Below are 25,413 nucleotides of genomic sequence, written 5' to 3'. Positions count from 1 at the left end.
AGCCAGAACAGAGGGATCGGAGAAACATTACATCAAAACTAACCTGTCATAGTGACCTCTAGGAAAAAGGAGGGAGGGGGGCGGGGGCGAGGAAAAGAGGGGGAAGAGGGGGGAAAGAGGGGGAGGGGAGGAGGACAAGGCGGAACAATGAGAAAAAGAAATGAAATACAAAAACGAAAGAAAGAAGACACGCCGACACAGGCGTCCCGTGGCGGGAGTACAGGAGAAAACAGGAGTATCAGCACCAGTGAGGGTACAGCAATCGAGAAGAAAAGCAACCGAACCATATAAGGAGGGTTAACGACGCCACACACCCCACCCCGAACACACCACGGGAGGCAGGGACAGACGCGGCATTACTATAAAGAGATACAAAAGGGCCATAGAACCATAAAACAAACAACAAATAGAACCCAACCCACCCATCCCACCCTGCACCCCTGTAGAAGGCTATGGCCTACCCTTCAGACAGCGTGCCTGTCGCCCTAAACCAGAACCCGAAATATAGCAAGAAAGAAAGAGAGAAGAACGAGACAAAAAGAAACAGAAACAGAAATAAAGAAAACAGGAGGGAGGAGCATAAGAACAGAAATCAATATGGTCGGCCGCCGCCCTCCGCCCAACCAGACAATCGCAGCAAAAACAGACCAGGACGACACCCCATCAAGCGCCATAAAACTTACAGAGGAGGGGACCTCCCACCGCTCTATGGGTACAAACAACTGCGCCACTAAGTCGTATACCAATAATCAACCAGGAGTCGTGCATATCACCCCCATCCCTTCCGAACCACAAATCCCACCCACCACATGACAGTGTAAAATGAGATACTCAATACAAGACCAGCACACAATCGAAAAAAATGTTGACTACCATGTAGACATGGGGGGTAAATCGGTCCGCAAGTGAGCAAAAGTCCGAGCAGAGAGTTTAAATGCATCAGCAATCGCAGCACGGGTGATGAAGAACAGGAGTTCAGTTTCGCCGCTTGGGAAGGCGAGGGGTTCTCTGTAATAGACAAAGGCGAAGCCATCGGAGCAGGTGCAGGCGGCAGTCCACCAATATTTCTAGGCATCCGAGCCGAACAGGGCCGCGGCACAATGTCCAAGTCCCCGGGGTCAGAACCTCGAAAAACAGGGAGCACCAAAGTCACCGGCACACAAAATGATCTTCGATCAGCGGCAGCAACACTTGCAGTAATCGAGGGGGGCGAGGCAATGGAGTCACTGAAACAAGAGGGTGGCAAGAAGAAACGGCTGCTCAAAATGGCGGCAGATCGTGGCGGACTCACAGGGACATCGGGGGCCAGGGATGCGCGCAGGGATCTCAGAGCTTCCAGGATATCTCCGACCGAAAGCTCACGCTCACCAGACCGGACCCCCGCGCAATTAGGCAACCCAAGCCCGCCGCCACAAGGCGATTCATGTTTCAGAGGGTCGGCCGCCATTTCGCGAAGTCAGCCCAGTCGCCGCCCTCCGCGACCCCCAAAAAACAGTTCAAAAATGTAGGACTTTACAGAGCTCCGGGGGGTTCCCAGCAATGGCAGCCTTGGTGCCGAAAGGATATCCGCCCAATGCGGGTCTCCGCCTACGCCAGCACCGGCGCCCCCAACAAGCAGAGTCCGGGCGCAGAGGTCCAGGGCCGCCGGACAAAGCAGCGGCGGGGGGAGGACCCCTTCACAGAATCAGTCCCCGGTGCATCTCACCCACATCAGCCGCGCGGTCACCAGGGCAGGCCCGGATCAGGATCGCCGGGATTTTCGCACAACGGCTCTCATCATTGGTTCACTCTCTCGACCGGGGCCGACAGTCGTCGGACCCCACAGGCTAGGTCCCGGTCTAGGTTCCACGGAGGCCCCGGTATTGCGGAGGGCACAACTTCGGAGCCGCTGCACGTCGAAACCTCCGGGCCAAATGGTGAGTACAAGCGAGGTGTTCCGTTTCCGATTCTCCGATAATGTGTCGTCTCCAGACAGGATATTATACAGGATACATGATCAGGCCGGAGGGCTGCGGGAGCCGAGCTAAAAGGCGACCATTACGCTCGCGAGCTTGGCTCCTCCCCGGAGGTCGGACTTTTGTCCGACCGCCATAGTTGTGGTAGTGGGACCGGCCACCTACAAGGCGGCCTACCCCCCTAAATCATTACTATGCGACCGCCACCAAGGCAGTCACATGCCCTATCCCTAACATTGCGACGGGAATGCAGTCAGCAGCAACCTCTGCAATGCCCAGAAAAAGGCACTTGCATTTCCCTGCACTACGTGGCAGGCGCCATGCCGTGCCTGCCAAATGGTGCAGGGATATGTAGGGGGCACCATAGGTGCCCCCCCAGTGCCCTTGCCCGAGGCCCAGCGATGAAGGGGGGCCCACTACGGGCCCCCAAGTCTATTTCCGCCATTCGTTTTGCTGCGGACTGTCTGCCGCAAAACAAACTGAGGAAAGGGATATCACCGCCGCAATGTTGGGCAATGTTTTGGTTCCAACATGCGGTCGGAAATGGACCGAGGCTGGTGGTCTTTACGACTGCCGTGCTTAACCAACGATTCCCCCACCATCATAATTTGGCGGGGGGAAACAGCAGCACGATGGCTGAGGGCGGGCTTTCCGCCATCATAATCAAGCCCTTAGTCTTGAATTACATTTTAGATAATCTCTAGGGCACAGTTAAATAGAGGAGAAAGGATTAATGGAAACAGGAGCAGTGTGGCTTATATTTATAATGAAAGCTGAAAGAACAAATGGGCCATTACATCAGGTCCCTCCGGATAACCACCTACTTACTAAAATTGATCTGTCAGTTTCTGAACATGGTAATGGTGTTGGTTGTCTGTTGCTTCTCTTCTGAACTCAAGGAGCTAGATAACAACTTACACATTTGTATATTTAGCATTATTTGTTGGAGAGTTTTAATCTTAATGTTCAGGACACAATAAAGACAGCACTTGTTCCTACGCTATTTATCTCCAGAATACACCACACCTGATTAAACTTTACAGATGAGATACTCACTGAGTATTAAATTAGCATGTAATTTGATCACTTGAGTAATCAGAAGTTTACTTTATTGGATATATAAGGGGTACATGCTTAGACTGCCATATTCAGTGCTGTAGCGTTTACTGGGTCCTTATACTTTTCTTATTAATTTGTTCTCTGATGGACCTTGCTCTGTGCTCAGAGGGGTTGGATATTTGGGTAAAAAAATGCCAGTTACCCAATAAGGTCCAGGAATAGGATAACTGTTTACAAACTCAAAATTAAACTCATATAGATAAATCATAGGAAAATACTACAGCTATAAAATATGATCACTTCAATGCCAAATCTCCTAAAGAAACGTAGGCGGTCAAGGATTATACAGAACAAAAGTTCCGTTATAGTAATAAATAATATTAGCATCAGGATTTGATGATTAGAAACTTCTCCTTTACAATTGTATTTTGTCATAGGGTAGCCCAAAATAAATGCACATTCACAAAAGTCTATCAGTTAGAATAGCAGAGTCAGTTTACGTTAGTCAATTTGGTTTATCAGTTTTGAATGGGACATGATTTACATTTACTAAATTAGCATTCAGATTTGAAATCAGCGTATGTTAATTAAATGAATACCAAAGCTCAGATCCCAGAAAAAGTAGGAATTCAGAGAGGGGCAGTCTCACTCAGCCTAGGTAGACCCCCAAACACATAAAGCGGATGCCTTAGTGTGGATAGGTAGCCAGGTAAGCGGTGTAAAGACTTTTCATGAAAATTCAGCAAAGTTCCAAGTAGCCAGTCCAGTCTGATAAGAAAGAAATCTGTCTTAGTCCACCATTGTAACAGCAAAGGGCACAGTAGCACAAATGGAACTTCTCTGCTCTTACTCTACTTGATAAAGGTACACAAAAAAGCAGCAGACGAAGCCCCAGGAGGACAACAAACGATGACAACGACTCAAAGTTCCGTTAGGATAGGCAATTATACTCAGTCAGTTCCAGGGTGATACCTCCTGGCATCACTTTGTCAGACCACTCAGTCCATTGGTCAGTTTGTATAGGATGAGTCTGATGCGACAGTATAGAAGACACAAAATCTGGAAAAATAGGTGGATCGATTACGCAGTTCCTAAGTTATTCAACATGTGACACATTAAATAATGATACATTGAGGAAAAGGCCTAGTAAGATCAAAAGCACTTTCCCAGGAAGCTGTTTTGAATTGTAGCAATGATTGTAACAAATGCCCTGCACAGTACAGGAGAAGTCAAAGGAAACAATTATTAATTCAATACTAGTGGCAATAGCGTGAAATGTTTTGGTTACACCAGCCAGCGATTTCACTTTAAGCATGAGGCCTACATGAATTTACCCTAATATACGGCAAAGTCATATTATTAGTAGATCATACATTTGAAGAAAAAGTTAAGCATACAAGTTCAACAACATCATTGAAGCACTACCAGTTATTTCAATATTGTTAAAATTAATACATGTAAGTATAGGGTACTCATAAATTTTGAAAATACCAACTTGTACATATAACTTATATTTCGTCTTTCATTTACAAATTAAATCATTAATATATATATATATATATATATATATATATATATATATATATATATATATATATATATATATATATATATATATATATATATATATAACCGAATATTTCACGCCTCCTCCGGCGCAGAAATCAAGCCCGCCAGCCGAACGTCAGAGGAAACTAATTTTATTCAGCAGGCAAATGCATTACCGGTTTCGACCCCATCGGGTCTTAATCATATGCAACATGGGGGAATCTGGCACGCCGGGTTTAAGTGCATTTCAGTTTGACACAACAGTAAAGAAGGACTAGAAAAGCGGTTGCACATATCAGTTCTTCAAGTGAGTTCTTTTATCTTTACTCTTTCATATTGTAATGAATCCCCTTACATTTCACGACCTTTCTTGTGTTATTCATGGCAACAGTTCCGATATTAAGAAAGTGTTTGAAGGTCTCACTCGGGTTTTCATTACAGGCACTTCTGGACTGCAAGGTCCATCATCCATTGCAAACGTGAGTAAAATGCCCCGCAAGTCACTTCTTTAATTAAAATTGATTCGGCTTTTTGCTAACCTTAGGCGCACTGTTCCTCCAAGTCCGCACTGTCCAGCTAAACAGTGTGGCGCCCTGCTGATTTTCCGTCCTCGGCGTCCGGCCGTGTAGGAATCACTCTCCCACAAATCTTGACTGCTCACAAATACGGCGGGATATCTAATACATTTTAGAGAAGTTTCATGAATATATGGTTAATTATTCTTGTGCCACACCATCGGAATGCATTTAAACTTCCCTTGATCAAATTTGTTAAATACTCTTTTAAGGAGATTGGCATGTCCAAACTTTGGCATGATCCAGTGGGCTGCTGCCCAACAATCACTGCGAATGAGTTGAAAACTCAATCTAAAAATTACAAAAGCAATAATCTTTTAATGCATGCACAAAGCACTTTATCTATCTCATTTGTAATGTTTAAGGATAACTTCCTTTTGGAAAATTTCTTTGACAACAATCAATCAATCAATCAATCAGGTCATTTATAGAGCGCACTACTCACCCGTAGGGTCTCAAGGCGCTGGTTTGGGGGGGGGGGGTGCCGTTACTGCTCGAACAGCCAGGTCTTGAGCTTCTTCCTGAAGGAGAGGTGGTCTTGGGTCAGGCGCAGGTCGGTTGGGAGTGAGTTCCAGGTCTTGGCGGCCAGGTAGGAGAAGGACCTTCCTCCTGTAGTCGCTCTTCGGATGCGGGGGACGGCGGCGAGGGCGTGGCTGGTTGATCTGAGGAGGCGTTTGGGGGTGTAGAAGTTGATCCGGTTGTTGAGGTAGCTCGGGCCTTGGTCGTGTAGGGCTTTGTGTGCGTGGGTGAGGAGACGGAAGGTGATTCTCTTGTTGACCGGGAGCCAGTGCAGATCTCTCAGGTGTCCGGAGATGTGGCTGCGTCGGGGGATGTCGAGGATGAGTCTGGCCGAGGCGTTCTGGATCCGCTGGAGTCTCTTCTGGAGCTTGGCGGTGGTTCCGGCGTAAAGGGCGTTGCCGTAGTCCAGTCGGCTGGTGACGAGTGCCTGGGTGACCGTCTTCTCGTCTCGGTGGGGATCCACCGGAAGATCTTGCGTAGCATGCGCAGGATGTTGAAGCAAGATGAGGAGACGGCGTTTACTTGTCTGGTCATGGAGAGGGAGGAGTCCAGGATGAAGCCCAGGTTGCGTGCGTGGTCCGTCGGTTTGGGTGCGGTGCCCAGGGCGGGGGGCCACCAGGAGTCGTCCCAGGCGGAGGACGAGGAGCCCAGGATGAGGACCTCCGTCTTGTCCGAGTTCAGTTTCAGGCAGCTGGTCGTCATCCATTCGGCTACCTCTCTCATCCCTTCGTGCAGGTTGGCTCTGGCGGTGGCGGGGTCATTGGTCAGGGAGAGGATCAGCTGGGTGTCGTCGGCGTAGGAGATTATGTTGAGGTTGTGTTGGCGTGCGATGGCCGCGAGGGGGCTCATGTAGACGTTGAAGAGGGTGGGGCTCAGTGAGGATCCTTGAGGGACGCCGCAGATGACTTTGGTGGCCTCTGACTTGTACGGTGGTAGGCGGACTCTCTGTGTTCTTCCGTCGAGGAAGGAGGTGATCCATTCCAGTGCCTTGTCATGTATTCCGATGTTGCCGAGGCGCTGTACTAGGGTGCGGTGGCAGACAGTGTCAAAAGCCGCGGAGAGGTCCAGGAGGATGAGGGCCGCTGTTTCTCCGTTGTCCATCAGAGTTCGTATGTCATCGGTGGCAGCGATGAGGGCGGTCTCGGTGCTGTGGTTCGCTCGGAAGCCAGACTGTGAGGGGTCGAGGGATCCGTTCGTCTCGAGGAAGGCGGCCAGCTGTTTGTTGACGGTCTTCTCGATGACTTTGGCCGGGAACGGGAGGAGCGAGATGGGACGGTAGTTCTTGAGGTCGGTGGGGTCTGCTGTGGGTTTCTTGAGAAGAGCGCTGAGTTCGGCGTGCTTCCAGCTCTCAGGGAAGGTGGCGGTGTCGAAGGAGGTGTTGATGATGTCCCGCAGGTGGGGTGCGATGACAGCGTCGGCCTTGTTGAAGACGTGGTGAGGGCAGGGGTCAGTCGGAGATCCGGAATGGATGGAGTTCATTGTGCGGATGGTGTCTTCGGTGCTGATCGGAGTCCAGGTGCGGAGGGTGGTGGTGGGTGGCGTTGTTGCAGTTGTGGCTTGCGTTGGTTGGTTGCTGAAGCTGTTGTGTATGTCCGCGATCTTGTTGTGGAAGTAGGATGCGAGGGAGTTGCAGAGGTCTTGCGACGGGGTGATGTCATTGTTTCCGGCGTTGGGGTTGGAGAGCTCTTTCACGATGTTGAAGAGTTCCTTGCAGTTGTGTGCATTGTTGTCCAGCCGGTCCTTGTATGTATTTTTCTTGGTGGCGCGGATCAGTTGGTGGTGTTTCCGGGTGGCGAGCTTGAGGGTGGACATGTTGTCCGTAGTAGGTTCCCTTCTCCAGACTTTCTCGAGGGCTCGACAGTTCTTCTTGGAGCTCCTGAGTTCGTCGGTGAACCATGGTGTTCTTCTGCTGCAGGGTCTGCTGGGTGGTGTTCTCAGAGGGGCGAGTTCGTCTGCGCAGTTGTTGATCCACTTCGTGAGGTTGTCGGCGGCCTGGCTGGGGTTCGCTGAGCCGGCAGGAGGGTGCTGGCTCAGGGAGGCGGTGAGCTGGTCGGCTGTGATCTTGTTCCAGCTTCTTCGGGCAACCTGTTGCTGGTGGTGGTGGATCGTCGTTCTTCTGAAGGTGAAGTGGACGCAGCTGTGGTCCGTCCAGTGGAGTCCTGTTGCGTGGCTGAAGGTGACGTCTTTGCTGGAGGAGAAGACGGCGTCGAGTGTGTGTCCGGCGAGGTGGGTGGGGGTGGACACCAGCTGCTTGAGTCCGAGGTTGGCGAGGTTGGCGAGCAGGCTGATGGTGTTGCGGTCGCTGTTGTTCTCCAGGTGGAAGTTGAGGTCTCCGAGGAGGATGTAGTCCGCGGAGGGGAGGGCATGCGGGCTGATGAAGTCGGCGATGTCCTCGCTGAATCGTGTGCGTGGCCCCGGGGGTCGGTATATCAGGGTGCCTCTGAGGGTGGTGTTCGGGTTGGTGTGGATCTGGAAGTGCAGGTGTTCAGCGGTGGTTAGGGTGTCGTCGGTGTTGGTCGTGATGCGGATGGTGTCTCTGTGGATGATGGCGATGCCTCCTCCCGTCTGGTTGGCGGTGCGGTCCTTCCGGATGATCTTGTAGCCCTCTGGGATGGCGATGGCGATGTCTGGGGCTGAGGAGGCGTTCATCCAGGTCTCGGTGAGGAAGGCAACGTCAGGGGCGGTGGTGTCGAGGAGGTTCCAGAGTTCTACGGCGTGTCTGTGGACGGAGCGGGTGTTGAGCAGGATGCACTTGAGGTGGTTGCTGCTGGTGTTCGGCTTGGCGGGTGCAGGGGAGGTCCGGATGCAGGTGAACTTGCAGGTTTGGCAGCTGAAGGGTCCGTGGGTGTGCTTCGGGGCGGCTCGATGACATCCTGGGATGCGGCCTGTGTTGAGTGCGATGAGATCGGCGGTGGTGTAGGTTCGGCGGGTCGTCTTTCGTCGGTGGGGGCCAGGGGTCTTGGCCCTGGGCGCGGTCCAGGCGCGGACGGGCTTACCTTTGGCGCGCCTTCGGCGCACAATCGGCGCGCCCGCTGCGCGTGACCGCTGCGCGTTCGCACGGTCGCCATTTAAGGCGAAGTGCGCGGGTGGGCGGAGCAGCTGGGAGGCGGGAGCGGGGAGGGAACAGAAGAGAAGGGGCGGGTCAAATGGCGGTGGCGGGAAGCGGGAAGCGGGAAGGGAGAGCGGAGGGCGGCGAGGTAGGCGGCCAAACAGGAAGGAACCTGAAACACGGCACAGAGGTTACTTTAAGTGAAACAGGCACAAGTGGAGGACAAAATAAAAGGCAAAAACAGGAAGGAAAACGATGTCACGGCACAGAAATACAGGCACAAATGGCGGGCAAAACAATGGTGAAAACAGCAAAAGAAACGATCACACGGCACAACAGAAACAAGCACAAATTTAGGGCAAAACAACTGGCGAAAACCAAAGGGGAGCGACCAAGGCGGCAGCGAGGCCGTCGGCGAGGCAGAAGGCAGGCAATGGGGCACACGCAGCAGCTGGTGGCCGTGCGGCGCGGGGGTGTCCCACAACACAGAGCTAAATTTAGCTAAAAAATGTTATGTGCAATTCAGACATGGAAATCTCCCCCTCAACAGTTTTAAGTCAAAATGGTCCGGGATACCAAACACTATAGACCAGGAGTGCCAATTGTGTGGCTAGAAGAGGGAGGAGCCACCCCACCTGTTATTCTTATGTCCAGCCTACAAAGGACCACGTGAAAAATGGGTGATACCAATTTGCAGCGAATTAGGCACTTTAAGGAATGAGGAAGCTATCAGAATCCTGCAAGCCAGCACAACCCCACATTTTTTATTTCCACTATCCTGGTTCTTGTTTCATGCATGGTTGACAAGAAACAGGGAAAATGCTGCTTCGAATTATATTGGTACTTTTATGGTGTTGTACACCTCCAGAATTGATTATTTATACCAATATATATTTTTATCTTGGATCTATGATTTTATGTACTTGCGGGGCCCATGCATGAATTCTAGTTGTATTTGTATGACTTGGTGGTTTGTTGTATCCTTTTTAACTGGTTGATGCTGATTTTAACTTTATGTGGCCCTTGCATTTGTATCTTTAATGTGTGTCTCTTTTATGGCACATTCCTGAAATAAAGTTTATTGGATTGAATAATTAGTAGATAAATGAAAAGTGACAACAGTATTGAATGATTAGTCATTTGATAGAACAGTACTCCACTGTAATATATGCCTTTGAAAGGCCGCCCAAGAAGAGCAGTAAAAATCCCAACTCCTGGGCCTCAGCAGCATTTAGGAAAGGATGATCTCAGATGAGGAAAGCAGAGTGATGGCTAAAGGATTCTAATCACAGATCCCAACTAATATTAATGAACCCCAGCTTTAAATCTGAAAAGTAACATGTGTCTACCAGAGCAACGGAAGTAAAAACACCTCTAAAGAACTGTTTAGATCATTGAAAGAACTTAGAAATACCTTACATAATGATGCCATGTTTGAGCTGCTGAAAATGTAATGTAAGGTGATTCACAAGCACTTTTATTCTTACTTTCCATCCATTAGAGGCAGTAAACTGATACCCAGATAAATAACCTCCTTAACAACTCTAGAATCATTATTGATGTTTTGATTAGACCAAAGAATCTGGGTTTTGGACGTATTGAGCTTATAGCCGGCCATGCGGCCAAAATTGTGTGCAAGATGTTCAATTACCGGTAACGCCATCACTGGGTCAGATGTTTTGATGGCAATATCATCCGCATATGCACAGACTTGGAACTGATCTTGCCCCACCCTTAAGGGTTCTATCCTGGTGCTCCACTCAAGGATGTCTAAAAAAGGATTGATGTAAAGCTCAAACAAGAGCAAAGAGCATGGACAACCCTGACATGTACCTCTTGCGATCTGAACTACCTTAGATGTTAGTTTCATAGAACAGACCTGAGCCACAAGAGAATGATATAAAACATGCAAAGCCTGGATGTAGCCCTCAGGAAAGCCCATCATATATAGAACTCTCCACAGAAAATTCCACGAGATGCGGTCGAGCGCCTTCTCGGCATTGAGCAACTCTATTCCGACGTCTCTGGCTTCCACTTGAGCGATGTCAAGTATGGTGTTAACTCTCGCTATGTGGTTCACCGTACCCCTGCCAGGGATAAACCCATGCTGTCTAAGGGAGACTAATGGGGATATAACCTTGGCCAGTCTATTCGCAAGAATTTTTGCATAGATCTTCCTGTCACAGTTTGTAAGTGAAATTGGGCGATAAGACCCCGGGAGACAAGATGGCTTGCCCTTCTTTTTAAACACAATAATATTAGCATCATCCCATAATTTTGGTGCCACACCAGCTTGAGCAGCCTGATATACCGCCAGAAAATAAATTTTAAGGTCTTGAAAAAAACTCTGATAAAGTTCAAATGTCTGGCCCTGCTGCTTTACCGAGAGTCATAGAATTAATGGCTTGCTCTAGCTCATCCATGTCTAATACTCCAACCTCCTCCTGAGCTAGCCGCTGAAATTGCACTTCCAAAAGTCCAAAGTCCACATCATCTAGTTCTCCATCTTGTTCAGTGTAGAGTTTTTGATAAAAACTATGACAAATTTCTTAGCTCTCATGGGGATCATGTACCAATCTACCAGAAGAGTTCTTCATACCTGCAATTCTTTGTGATGCTTCTTTGAAAAGTAGCCTTTGAGCTAGACAGCGCCCTTTAGCCTCCACATACTCATAACTATCTTTTTTAAAAAGCTGGAATTTTACGGCAATCTCTTTAATCCATGTCATATTAATATTAGCTTTACATCTAGCCACTTTAGTTTGCACCTCAGTAAGATTGATTCCGGATTGAATCCCACAAATTAGGTTTACCGCTGCTAGTTTCAATTTATCATACAGCTCCTGGATTATACGTTTGGCCTGTTTCTGTCTGTATATTCCAAAACTCAAGACTTCCCCTCTAAAACAAGCTTTGAAGGTATCCCAAGCATTCCTGCAACCTGTAGAATAACTGTTATTTAGAAAAAAATCCCTGATCCATTTACTCATATGCTCGATGAAACCATTATCCAAAAGAAGTTTTCTATCAAATGTGAATACCCTTGGTACTGAGTTGCTACTCAAAACTGGGATGTCTAAGACAACTGGAGCATGATCAGAGATAATTCGGGGGGGAGACCTGAATTTAAGCTTCTGTTAGCAGTAAAGGAGAAATAAAAAAATAATGAAGACAAACTAATTTATCTCATGCGGGTGAGAATAAAATGTATAGCCAGGGTTGAGTGTTATAAGGATACCCCAGACATCAACTAACCCATGATCCAATATTAGATGATGTATAGCCTACACTTTAGTGGGCCATGATGCAAGTTTGATATTTAGGTATTCGAGAACGGGGGCTTCATCCAAATTAGACCCCTATATTGTACATAGCGTAAATGTAGAGTCTCCGAGATGCATTCCAAGATTTCCCACCGCCCATGGCTATCTACAGTTATACGTCACGAGGTTTGTACAGTTGGTTAAGCCAACAGAGACACCCCACGATTCAAAGTTGTTTGTTGTGAAGCGGCTAGAAGTACATACCCCGGATCTAATAAAACATTACATTTCCCCCTGGGTATGTGCGTTTCCTGTATACATACAAGATCTGGTTGAATCACCCTGAGCTCTGCAGCAACTCTTTGCCTTTTAATAAAGTTGTTGAGCCCACAAACATTAAAAAAAAACATATTCGAAGCCCTAATATAGCCATAAGATAGATGTGGATACCATCCCTTGCTTAGTTCCTTTGCATAGAATTTAATATTTCTCAATTTCACAAACTTTTTTTTAAACATTTATTTTTCCAATTTTAATACACAATAAGAAGTAAACAATTTCAGTGCGGTACATTGTCAGGCGTTTCATCACATAGCAATAATACACAGTAATATGCAAATCACAATATTAGGCAACACAAGTGGAAGACTAGTCCAAATAGTAAAGGAATTTAACATACTCCAAGCGCCTGGATCGTCCGATCTGAAATGTATATACATGTCAGTTCGTCATGCAATGTAGCAGTTACACAATCCGTAGTCTGTTCCAACCAATGAGATGTGCATATAACAGAAAGGTGAGAATAGGGCGCACTAAATAACAAGAATCACATGCCAATATTGAAGCCCATCAACCCACCCCCTCTGGTACAATGCCGCACTCAATCTGTGTAGCAGTGCCCCTACACCTCTCAGCAATTTACGCCCTATATGGGCCCCATATGTCTTTGGGGCGTGAAGAGCTCGGCATTAGGGAAGCATAAAATTTCACAATTTACATTACAATATGACAGGCTACGCAGCCAGGCCTGTAATGTTGGAGCAGTTATCTTGCCCCATACTAGTGCTACCTCCCGCTTAGCCAGCAGGAATCCAAGTGCCGCAAACCTCCTGTCCTTTTTAGGAAAGTTGACCGTGTATCCCATGAGTGCGACTTCCGGAGTGGGGGTCAGCGACAGGGAAGTCATTTCACTTAATGTAGCATGTGCCTGTTCCCAATACGGCTGTAGTTTAGGACAAATCCATGTAAAATGGGCAAAGTCCGCATGAGGGCCAGAACATTTCAAACAATGGTGTGGCCTAGAAGGGTCTATCTTGTAGGACGAGGCTGGAGTGTGTTATAACCTGCGGAGAAATTTAAAATGAATGAGTTTGTGCCTGCTGTTGAGGGATACTTCTTTTGTAACCATGGAACATTGTTCCCATTGATCATCCGATATGGGCCGGCCTAGATCACATTCCCAAGCAGTGAGTACTTTAACATCAGTGAGTGGACGTACACTGGTGCATGACCTGTACATTTTATAATGAGATGAGTGCCCGTCTCACTCTCAATTATCAGTGTTAATGGGGCCGCAGGGTCCGGCGCCACTGGATATGTAGGGAGTGCGGCTCGTAATGTGGAGTGCATGCGTTGCATTATAAAGGCATCCATGAAAGAACTGTCTTGAAACCGGGCGTCATCTGACATAGAGAAGACATGATCATTCGGGAATAGATCGCTTATCTTTTGGATATCAAATTTAACCAACGTGCATTGTACTAGTGTTTCTCCCGTGATGGGGAGCCGTGAAGGGTTTGGGAGCGGCAAAGCCAGTGAGTATAGTAGGTCCAGACCCAAAAGTCTTGGTAGCTTCTCCCATGCCCAGCTAGCGGTGGATACAGTCTTGAATATCAAGTGGATCCCTAGGGATACCCTTGGGAAGCACTGTGGACAATTTCTGAGGAAGCACTAAGTCTGCCTCTGGTCTCAGGAAAGGAACCCGAGCGACCGGGTGATACCAAGCGTATACATAATTGCAATGTGCAGTTAAGTAATATAAGTACAAATCTGGAATGCCGAAACCTCCCCTTTCATACGGAAGAGTCAAAATCTTCCAGTTAACCCGAGGTCGCCTACCCCCCAGACCAACCTTAGAAGATGTTGCCATAACTGCAAAAAAAGGACTGGGTGTGGGGAATGGGAATATTGTAAAAAATGTATAAAATTAAGGAAGCACTATCATTTTAAGAATGGCAATCCTACCCGCCATGGACAGTGGAAAACGAAGCCATCGTTCTACCTGTGTCTCCAAGGCGCTTATGGCATGTCCATAATTTATACTAATTATATTGGACGTGTCCATATGTATGTGGATGCCCAGATATTTGACTGTGTCATGGCACCACTCAAGTGGATACCCACACTCCCATGGGGTAGTGCTGCGTGTCAACGGAAAAATGACAGACTTATGCCAATTAATGCCAAGTCCCGAAGAGCAACAAAATCACAATCACAAGATTTCCCAAATAATTGGTTCAAGATTAGTCTGTGGATGTCGCACATATAGAATAGTATAATCTGCGTAAAGTGATACTAGTAATGGTCCCGTGTTAAACTGCAGACCCTGGTGCAGGTGACACTCCTGGAAGTGTCTTATTAAAGGATCCATAGCTAAAATAAGCAATAATGGAGACAATGGGCATCCCTGTCTCGTACCACGTGTCAAACAAAAGGGTTGCAATAGCGTGCCATTGATGCGCATCCTGTGGGGCTAGTATATAAGAGAGCCGTGGTGGAAACAAAACCCTCAGACATCCCCATGCGGCGCATCACTGAAATAAAAAAGGGCCATTCCAAAGAATCAAACGCCTTCTCGGCATCTAATAGCACCGCCCCTGCCGGGACCATGGGATCTATCCTATGAAAAACTGCAAAAAGGGTCCGGAGGTAAAGCGAAGTGGAGCGATGGGGTACAAACCCAGACTGAGCAGGGGAAATTATAAGTTCCATCAACAAAGAAAGCCTGATAGCAATCACCTTGGCCAATATTTTATAATCCAAATTCAATAAGGAGAGGGGCCTGTACGAGCCACACAGAGAAGGGTCCTTGCCAGGTTTAGATAGAAGAATAATGACAGCCTCTCGAAAAGTGGGGGGAAGAATTTGCTTTTCCAGCGATTCTGCGTAAACCTCTATCAATCGTGGCACCAGAATGTCTTTGTATGCCTTGTAAAAATCTCCAGAGAACCCATCTAGACCCAGAGCAGAGGAACCACGGAGCGCATCTATGGCCTCTACAATATTTTCTTGGGATATTGGAATAGCCAGGAAGTCCTGATGTGCCCCACTCGGAAATCACCTCTGTCTTTCAAATCCCCCAGGGCGAGGGATAGCAAGCCTCAACACCACGGGAGAATGATCAGAGTAAGTCCGTGGTAATGTATTGATTGCCTGGAACCAGCCAGCTATTCCCGGGGAAACCAACTAAAAGTTGATTCTGGTCCAGGTCTTGTGGTAACCGCAAAAGAGAGTATAGAAAGTGACAGTGGTATTGTGTGTGCGCTCCATGTCTACCAAGGAAAATTGCCAACAGATGTCTTGTAATGCAAGGCGAAAGCGGGTTTTAGTGTCAGGTGAAGTGGAAGTGCTGTCCCTTTGTGGGATCTAATAACAAATTGAAGTCACCTCCCATAATAATCAAACAGGGATTTAATGCCAATAAATGTAGCTGTAAGGAATAAAAAAATTCTGGGGAATATACGTTCGGACCATAGATGCATAGCACTGCAACAAAGTGACCCATTAGCGTACCAGTGACAATCAAGAAACGACCCTCACTGTCTTCTATCACTCTACCCGGGTGAAAAGGAATCTTTTTGTGGATAAGGATGGCGACCCCTCTAGCATATCTACTGTAATTAGAGAAGTACATATGCGCCCCCCAGCTTGCGGCCACTAGGGCAGTGTACGATTTGGACAAGTGTGTCTCCTGTAGGCAGGCTATATCAATGTTATGTTATAATAAGTAATTGATCACCTGGCGTCTTTTGCAGGTGTTGTTTAGGCCACGGACATTCCATGACATAAGGGACAGACCAGAAAGGCCCAGTTAAGTTACCTACCTGCGCCATAATATGGCTGGGACATTAAACATGTTTGCAAATAATCTATGCAAGCGTCTTGTGACAATGACCTGTGTATAAATTCCCTGCTCAATTATTTAAAAGCAGGAATTATCCCATTAGGACTATGAGTCAGGAACATACCTGGCCTTTTCGTAGATGTTAAGGCCTTCCTACTTAAATGGAGCATGATAGCCAGCAGATGCTCCCGGGATCTCATGATCCTTATTATAGCAACATCTAAAGAGCTAGCCTCAGCCATAAAAAAAGAAATAGAAGAACTGGAAGAAAAAATAAAGAAATCAACCACAATAGATGAGGCTGATAAACAACTAGAGGTAGTTAAAAAAAGACATTTTATCCTTTGTTGAATATTTGACAAAAAGAAAGAATGAAAAGTTCACAAAGGATAAAAGATTTGACACCCCAGAAAGTACATACCCTTACCTTGGAGAAAGCTTTTATAAGACAAACCATCACCAAGATGAATCCAATTATAATTTAAAAAAAATTAACACCTTCTCGGACTCATCAGACCCAGATTCTGATGGAGAAGGAAGTTCAAGCTATCATGAAGAAGGACCATATAACCCCCAAAATGGACGTAGGAACATCTGCCAACCTTTTTTAGGCCAGCGCAGTGTGAGGCAGGGACGACAAAGAGTAAGATTCCAGAATCAATCGAGAGGCCACTATCAGAATCATCAGTATCCCCAGGAATCACACCATTACCTGGAGACTCGCAACAAACAATATTGGAGGCAAGGGATGTAATACCCATATTTAACTTATCATCACACAAACTGGATAGTGCGGGTATATCCATTTTATCTAAAGGACTCACATTTGTTCCCCACTCCAATGTCAACCTATTTGAACTGCATCAGGATATTCACTCTTTCTTTAGAAAGATAAGACTAAAAAAATTATTTTCAGATATAGATCACATGACCAAGATAATAGAATAGAGAACATAGTGGCATTGCCATCGACCTTCACACCGACACTGGACCAAATTGGACCAGAAGTGGCCATCTTTGAGAAAGTGGTTTTAAACAGATTGGAACAGGCCCTTCAGTTTATACCTAAACCTAGATATAATATCTCCAAGGAGGAGCATGCAGCTCTCAATGATTTTAAAAGTAATAAATCCATCGTCATAAAGAGTAGTGACAAGGGAGGAGGCATAGTTCTTATTGACTCTATAAACTATGAAACTAATATGCTGAAAATGTTGAATAATCCCGTTTTCTATAAAAAAATTAGAATTAATCCCACAGAAAGAATCATTAAAACCATCCAAAAAAATCACGTCTAAAGCTCTTGATGCAGGGATTATAAACAAAAAGGAGCACGCTTTTTTGAATAAATCAGAAAAGAAGGTGTCCTGTATTTATGGGGTACCGAAATTACATAAAAATCAACGGGACCCCCCATACCGTCCTATCGTCTCCACAATAGGCACCCCCACTGAAGCCATCTCTACGTATCTTGATAATGTGTTGAGACCGTACATTTCTCTCACCCCTTCCTACATCAAGGATACCGGGGATATAATATTGAAGGTGGAACATCTCCCATTCAATCAGTACACTGATCTCTTAGTCACCTTAGACATTGAATCATTGTATAGCAACATCCCCCAATCTGAAGCAATTGATGCTACCATGTGGTTTATAGATAAACACAGTATACCTTGTTCTAAATCCTTCATTCATGAATGCCTTTCACTAGTCCTCAAGGAGAATGAGTTCGGAGAACATATGTACTTACAAACGAAAGGTGTGAGTATGGGGGCATCTATGGCACCATCGATAGCAAACATATGCATGACACTATTTAAATCTAAGTACATTTATAACGAAATTGCCCCCTTTTTCGAGTCTGTTTCCCATTGGTACTGTTACATAGATGACATCTTTTTTGTATGGACCAATGGGGAACAGACTCTGGAAGAGTTCCTCGCCTGGCTTAATCTCGCAGATAGCAACCTTCGGTTCGCGGCCCACATTCATTCATCACAAGTGGAATTTTTAGACATCCTTATCAGACATAGTTCTGGTAATTTAGAAGTGGATTTATATACAAAACCGACGGCAAGAAACACACTTCTTCATTTCAAAAGTTATCACCCGAGATGCCAGAAAGATAGCATACCGTTCTCCCAGTTTCTTAGAGTGAGAAGTAACTGTACTAACTTGAAAGACTATGACACTCAATCCCTCGCCATGAAGAAAAAGTTCCTTGATCGGGGCTACCCCCATCGACTGGTTAGGGAAGCCTTTAATAGAGCACGGTTCTACGACCGTGACTCATTACTCAAACCACAAAAAGAGAAGCAGGAACCCAAACTAGTGTGCATTACCAAGCACTCCACACTGGATGCCACCATCAGACAAGTCATTAACTCTAATTGGCACCTCCTTAATGTGGATCAGACCCAAAAAAAGCTTACTAAACCCACGTTCGCCCATCGGCGAAATAGAAATTTGAAAGATATGATAGTTTGATCGCGCTACAACATGCCTACTAATAATCCTCCATTTATGCAGAAATCGATAGATGGAATGAACTGCATTAGAGGCACTTCCCGGTGCGGCTCATGTCAATCCTGTGACAGCATTCTCACAGGAAAACATTAGTCTTTAACAATTACAACATCCAAGCAAAAGAACTCTGGACCTGCAACACACGCAATATAGTTTATTTGATCATATGCCCCTGTAACTTGGGGTACGTAGGAGAAACTTCTCGTGACATTAAAACTCACCTAACAGAACATATATCTGCCATTAAAACGCAGAAACACACAGCCCCCTTAGTCAGTCATTATTCAGAATTCAAACATTCTCACACAGATGTCAAATGGCGTATTTTAGAGAAAATTCACATTTCCAATGACAATGGCGGAGACAAAATCCGCAAGAAAAAAGAAGTATTCTGGATATTCACCATTGGCACTTTCACCCATGGGTTGAATAATGAATTACCCTGGGAGAATGCAGTCACATAAAGCCCATCTCTATCCATCTACTTAATTAGTTTTCTAACACTGTTTATGTCCACCTATTCAATTAGTTCTTCAATATAAATATATATGTCTGCACACACGGCTGTGTCTGTTTAATTAGTTTCTTTATGCTGTCCGTATCCATCTATTTAATTTGTTCTCCAATACAAATAAATATGTTTATACATACGGCTAGATAATATGAAGTAAACGAGATAGGGACGTAGATTAGAATTGGGGCAAATCCATGCGCCCCCCTTCACCATTAATCCAAAACTGATGGCCGCTACCCTATACGTGTGATTTCGCAATTTTCCATGTTTTGGCCTACGCTGGCCCGATATCACCTTAAAAGGCGGGGCATACTCCTCCAGCTACCAATGACCGCGTAGGATATATAAGCAAATCATTTTCGCTCTTACTCATCTTTATCGCTGAATTAGTGTCGAGACGCCATCATTACGAATTGAGTGGACCGGTATACAGGTATTTTCGCTGCTACATATTATTGTGTTCTTAGCTCATAGAACCGTAACGCAATATTCATTTCACCCCTTTAAAATAAATGTTCTTAATTCTATTCGTAGAAAAGCCTCGCTCCCCGCTATCATTTCAAACTATGGGAACTCTCACTCATCTTTATTCCTGGATCAGTGACGAGACGCCGTCATTACGAACAGCGCGGACTATGAAACAGGTAACTCCGGTTTCAGTACACTATCGCATCCTTGGTTTATAGAATCGTATGCCGATATCATCCACCCCTTTATACATTCTTTATTTCTATTTTCAGAGAATTGGAAGCAAGTTCTATGTATACAAACCTCGCTCCTCTACATCAATTTAAACTGCGGGATTTTTTCGGCATCTACATACCCGGTAGTGTACAGACCCTGGTTAAAACCATATCTACGTAATCGTGGTATTAACATTAATTAAATGTATTTAGACGGAAACTGTAATTGCCAGATATTTAGTTATCATTTTGTTCATTCGCAGGACTCGTCCCTGGGTCCATAGCCCCAACTCAGTTTAAACAGACACGACTGACAACCACATATATGCGATAAGATTGGAATTCAAAGGATCACGAGACCCACCTGTATTAAGGTATTCTTTGCGGCAACTAAGTACAAACATCTATTTGTGACTGGGGGCTCGATGAATCACTAGATAACTAGTCATTATATTTATCATTATGCCATTTCTATAGATATCAGTGATGTTTTTATCATTATAAATGATCAACCGCCTTGATCATTTTGCCGGATTTTCTCCTATGAACCAAGGATATCTACTTCAAAGCTATACCTCAGGTATAAAATTGCAAATATCGGCTTATATTTTCCGTATCAGTATGAGCATTTTAATTAGCCCATTTCTATGTAAGGATAGATGTCTATTCAGTAATTGTTATATATCACGTTAGAAATTTGGTATGTGCATATGTGTCCCCCTGACACTTATCCCCTGACGTGTTCCGAGGAGTATTTAAATTGAGAATCTAACATACTTAAATATTAGGACGTTATATTCATGCTGCCTATTATATGCCCTCATGGATAGCCACCATACCATGCCATGCAATACAAACCCCTTACTGACCTCCTTTCTTTCCTGACCCCATACAGTTATAGAGGTCCGACTGATATATCCTAACTGGATCCATCTTCATCATTCAGTCTTCTTGATTTGTAGGTAAGCCATAGTACTATCTAGCAGATACATGTTGCCTATTAAATTGTCAGTCAAGATCTATACCCTTATCATCAGCTAATTATTGCTAGTTTACTGCCCATCTCCACAACAAACAATAAAATTCCCCTCATTTTTGATTTTTTTAAAAATTCTCTGAGCTGTGCTACTTAGTATCTAAATAGGTTAAAAGAGAAGGATTAATTATAACGTATATGTAGACAACCTTTAGGAAATAATACCAGTACTTACTAACTAAGTTGTTTCTTCCTTCTTCTTTCTTCTCCTATATTTTACTTTGTTCGACATATTTTTTTATTGATGAACCATACAATGTATGTTTTTATTGCAATGTTTGTCTAGTTATATGTTGTCTATGAATAGACAACAACTCATCATATAGTGGTATATCATTGTTATGCAAGTAGACATCTGGCTCTGAATATGAAAATGAAATGTATTTATCATTGTGCACTGTCTAGCATATAGGAAGGATTTTAAAATATTGTTTATCTATTTTTAGAAACAAGATGGTATTGTTCTGATGAAGACACACATAAAGTGTCGAAACGCGCAGATGAAAACCATCTCTTCTTTGCACCACTAGGAGATGAAAACCATCTCTTTTCTGTATCATTGAGAAATCAAATGTATCAATAATTTATGTATCTTGCACACTTGTCTAAAGAATTTTTTTAATGTTTTTTTTTATTAATTTAGAACAATATGTCAATGAATGCTTTCATGATAATTTTATCAAATTAATTAAACCAAACCTTCTGTGCTATCTCAGTGCCTGGCTACTCTTTCTATTCTGACATTGCCAGATTCTGTATTTTGCCTGGGTGTGTTTATTTGTCATAAATTGTCTTACCCTGACCCAGGAATCTTATCCATTTCAGGGGGTCCCTGTTATTTACATATACATTCTCTGAAAACATTGAACATACTGCAAGGTTCCCCCCTGCCACCCACCACCCAGCCTCACCCTTTCCCTAGTGAGGCAAAACCAAGCCCATCGAAATATCTGGCGGTGCCAGTAAAATGCATGTCTAAATATGAAACCAGCAAACCAACACCACTGTTTCTGCAGAAACAAAAACCAAAATAAGGTGTACACCTTGAGGCATGGCAACGCCTCGCCAGGCAGACAACCAAGTTACAACTTCAGTGAAGAAAAAGAAACATTATCAGTAAAGCATCGTTCTCAGAAAGCCAATACATTAATATCAGATTATCAAGTCCCTGTATTAGGGAAAAGCTCCATTCTGGCCTCTGAGCCGCTCCGTGGAGGAGATGAAACTTGCCCCGCAACCACCACCTTGTTGTTATCATTCTTGTAAGTGTGACAAAACTCCTGCGCCTCATTCGAAGTGTCAAATCTGCCTCCCACGTCTACCTTAAGTCTGGCTTGATACAACATACCGTACCGTAGCCCTAGATTTCTCAGGGTAACCTTCACCCCGTTGAACTTGTGGCGGGGGTCCAGAACCGGAATAGTGAAGTCTGGAAAGAAAGATAGTTTTGACCACTGCCAGTGGACTTCGCCCCGTTCTCGGGCTAAACGCAAAATGGAATCTTGATTCCTAAAGTTCATAATCCTTGCAATGATGGGTCTTGGTGGAAGTCCTGGGCTAGGGCGGGGGCCCAGCGACCTATGTGCACGTTCTACTACAAATCCCTGAGTAAAGGCCTCCCTGCCAAACAGATCAGATAGCAATTGTTCAACAAAGACATCCATACGACCAGAAGTAGCCTTTTCCAGAACACCTAAAATGCGCACGTTATTGCGCTGACTGGACGCTTCTAGCTCCTCATTTTTAATCACGACCTCTTTCTGGATTCGTTCCACTCTGTCAAGTTGTTACTGTGACTGCGTCGCGCTGTCCTCAACATCCGATATTCGAGCCTCCGCCACATCCAACGGTCTTGAGCTTGAACCTTAGCACCCATGTCCGCCAAGCTTTTATCCAATGTATCGAATCTGCCATCCAAGGCCTTGAATCCCGCTCTCATTTCCTGGAGCATCGCAGCCGATAGTGCCGGAAGGTCTTCTGTATCTTCAGCCCCATGGGCTCCGTCAGCCATGTCGGTAGGGTCGTCGTTAGCGTTGTCCGCTACTTTCCCAAAGGGTAGGGTCCCTTGCTTTGGATCTTTGCTGCCCATGCCGCAGGATATTGAAAGAGCTCAGCTAGGGTGTGCTTGGTGGGGCAGGCGTGCAGGCAGGGACTAGGGATTGAGCGAAGGCTTCACTTAGGCTGGACAGTCGTGGATGGAAGCAGAGACAGCGTTCCTGGCGTCAAGTACAATAAGCCCAGCCTGGAGGCAGAGGCAGCATGGACTTCGCACTTGGCAGACCGCAGTGTGGACCCCAAACACAAGACCAGAGAGCTATCAGGACACCCGTGTCGCAGAATGCCTGGCCCCCAAAACAGTAAGGTCTATGAGTGAAGCATTGCAGGGGGAGGCCTATGCGGGATCAGCGACTCTCAGCCCAGTGGGATGTGAAGAAGCCGCGAGTATTACGTATTTCGCGGCACCACCTGTATACTCTGGATCAGTGTCAGGATGCACCCCAGTGAAACGATCCCCCTGTGCCCTCCGGGGCATGTAGGTATCTGGTTTATGAGGCACCAAGAGAGGAAGAAGCGCAGCAATTCTGTAGATCAGCTGTCACAGGGGAACATGTAGTGCACATGTAGCCAGGTAAGTGTACTGCCTGTGGTGTAAGGGCGATGTAGCCATAGAACTCCAAACCGGCCCCCAAGCAGATAGTCAGCACAGCGCCCTCAGCTCTCCTGCATAAGAACCAACACTTCAAAGAGACCCCGGGCCATTTTCCTCATTCCCTCCGGGGACCTGGCTGTGATGGACTCCTAGGGCATGAGGTGGAAAGAGGGAGAAGGCGCCACCCAGCCGGGCCGACAGCCGCGTCAATTCCACTTGTGGAACCAAGCAGGCTGCCCCCACACACACACAGCACCCCCTATGGCAATTGAGGGACCGGTAGGCCCTGTCCCCAATGCTGTCCCCCTGCAGAGCAGTAACTGCCGGATCGGGCCGCGCGCTACACACACAAAGCCCACTGCCCGGCTCGGAGCGTGCCTCAGGTGGGTCGGGGAGGGCAGCCCAGCAGCTATATGGAGAGTGACAACGGCATCGGCGCACCGACCGGCGGCCCCCGCTCACCTCTTATCCCAGCCACATCACGCTTCCTCGAAAACATCAGCAAGGCCTCAGCTCCCTGAGCTCAGTGCCCCCACACACAGCAGCTGGGAACACTGGACCAGCACGTTGCCGTGGCTTCAGGAGGAGATCGCTGGATTCCTCCTCGTCTCATGAAATCAGCGGTGTGCTTCCCGACTCTTTAACTTCGGTTCTTCATATTGCAAAATAGAGCAAAGCGAATCCGGCCGACAGAGCTTCAAGTGCAAGCGGCCATCTTGGACGCTTGCGTGGCCACGCCCCTAATTTCAGAAACTTAACAATACTGTGGATTAATTTTCTTTTTTTCCCTCCCCCAGACATCTCTCCCATCCCACCCCTAACCCTGAACCCACCCAGTCTCCCTAACCCCTCCTCCCTGAAACGCTCTCTCCCCAGGACCCCCTCAAAATCCCCCTCCCCATCCCATCAAGAAGCCAACAGGACTCGTGGTCCCAGTGATGACATGCTCCCACTACCAGGGTGTCCCCGTCCCACACTCATATAATACCATATGTGCTGATAAATCCAACAAAGTATCAAGAGAAAACCCAGCTAATAAATAGCACATAACTTACTAAAGCCTGGATGTGCATTCTTTTTTAGGAATAAATATGTCCACTGAAAAATACGTATACTCCGAGAAGAAAACCTTTAACTTTGCAGGGTTAAGATAAAAAGGCCCTTTAGCCTGAAATAATGATATAAGCTGACGAAGCTGCCAGCGTTTTTCAACTGTGCGATGAAAGTAGTCAGGTCGAACAAAACATTTCACACTCTTGCCTGTCCTCTTTCTATCAGGGCGAGCAAGCTCGTACAATGCCTCCTGATCAAGGACATTTTTAAGAGAGATAAGAATTGCTTGAGGTTTAGCTGTAGTTTGATTTGAACAAATAGAGAAGGGAAATCGGTGTGCCCTCTGCACCTCTCTTTGCCAGTTCCAGTGCTTAAGTTCCGGAAAAGCCTCGGAAAATACTTCAATGATGAACTTGTGATGATCTTGGCCCTCCACACCCTCGGGAATCTGCAGAATTCTAAGATTATTGCAGCGAGAGCGATTTTCTAAATCTGCCAGTTTCCACTGAGTATCGTCTTTTGTAGAACGCAGGGTCTCAGTCAGCATATTCTGTGCAACTAGTTTGTCCTCAAGGGAGGAAATCCTTGCCTCGGCTTCATTGAGCCTTGTTGTGAATTCTGTACAAGTCTTCGCTATACGTCGAACCGAGTTCTGTAGCTTGCGACAAGAGCTCTGTACTTTCCATCCTCATTTCCTCCCTATGAGTCATCATAGTCTGATAGATTTGAGCTAGCGAGATCTCTTCAGATGGATCTAAAGTTTTACCGTTAACCACCTCTGTGTTAGTACCGGAGCCACTTTCATTTCTACGAGAGTAGTCCCATTGTGGAGCGTTGTCACTATTGCTAATATCCAC

This window comes from Lissotriton helveticus, chromosome 1_1 (assembly GCF_964261635.1).
Source record: "Lissotriton helveticus chromosome 1_1, aLisHel1.1, whole genome shotgun sequence".
Taxonomy (NCBI): Eukaryota; Metazoa; Chordata; class Amphibia; order Caudata; family Salamandridae; genus Lissotriton; species Lissotriton helveticus.
The sequence above is the reverse complement of the archived record's forward strand: the minus strand, read 5'-3'. Positions refer to the sequence as shown.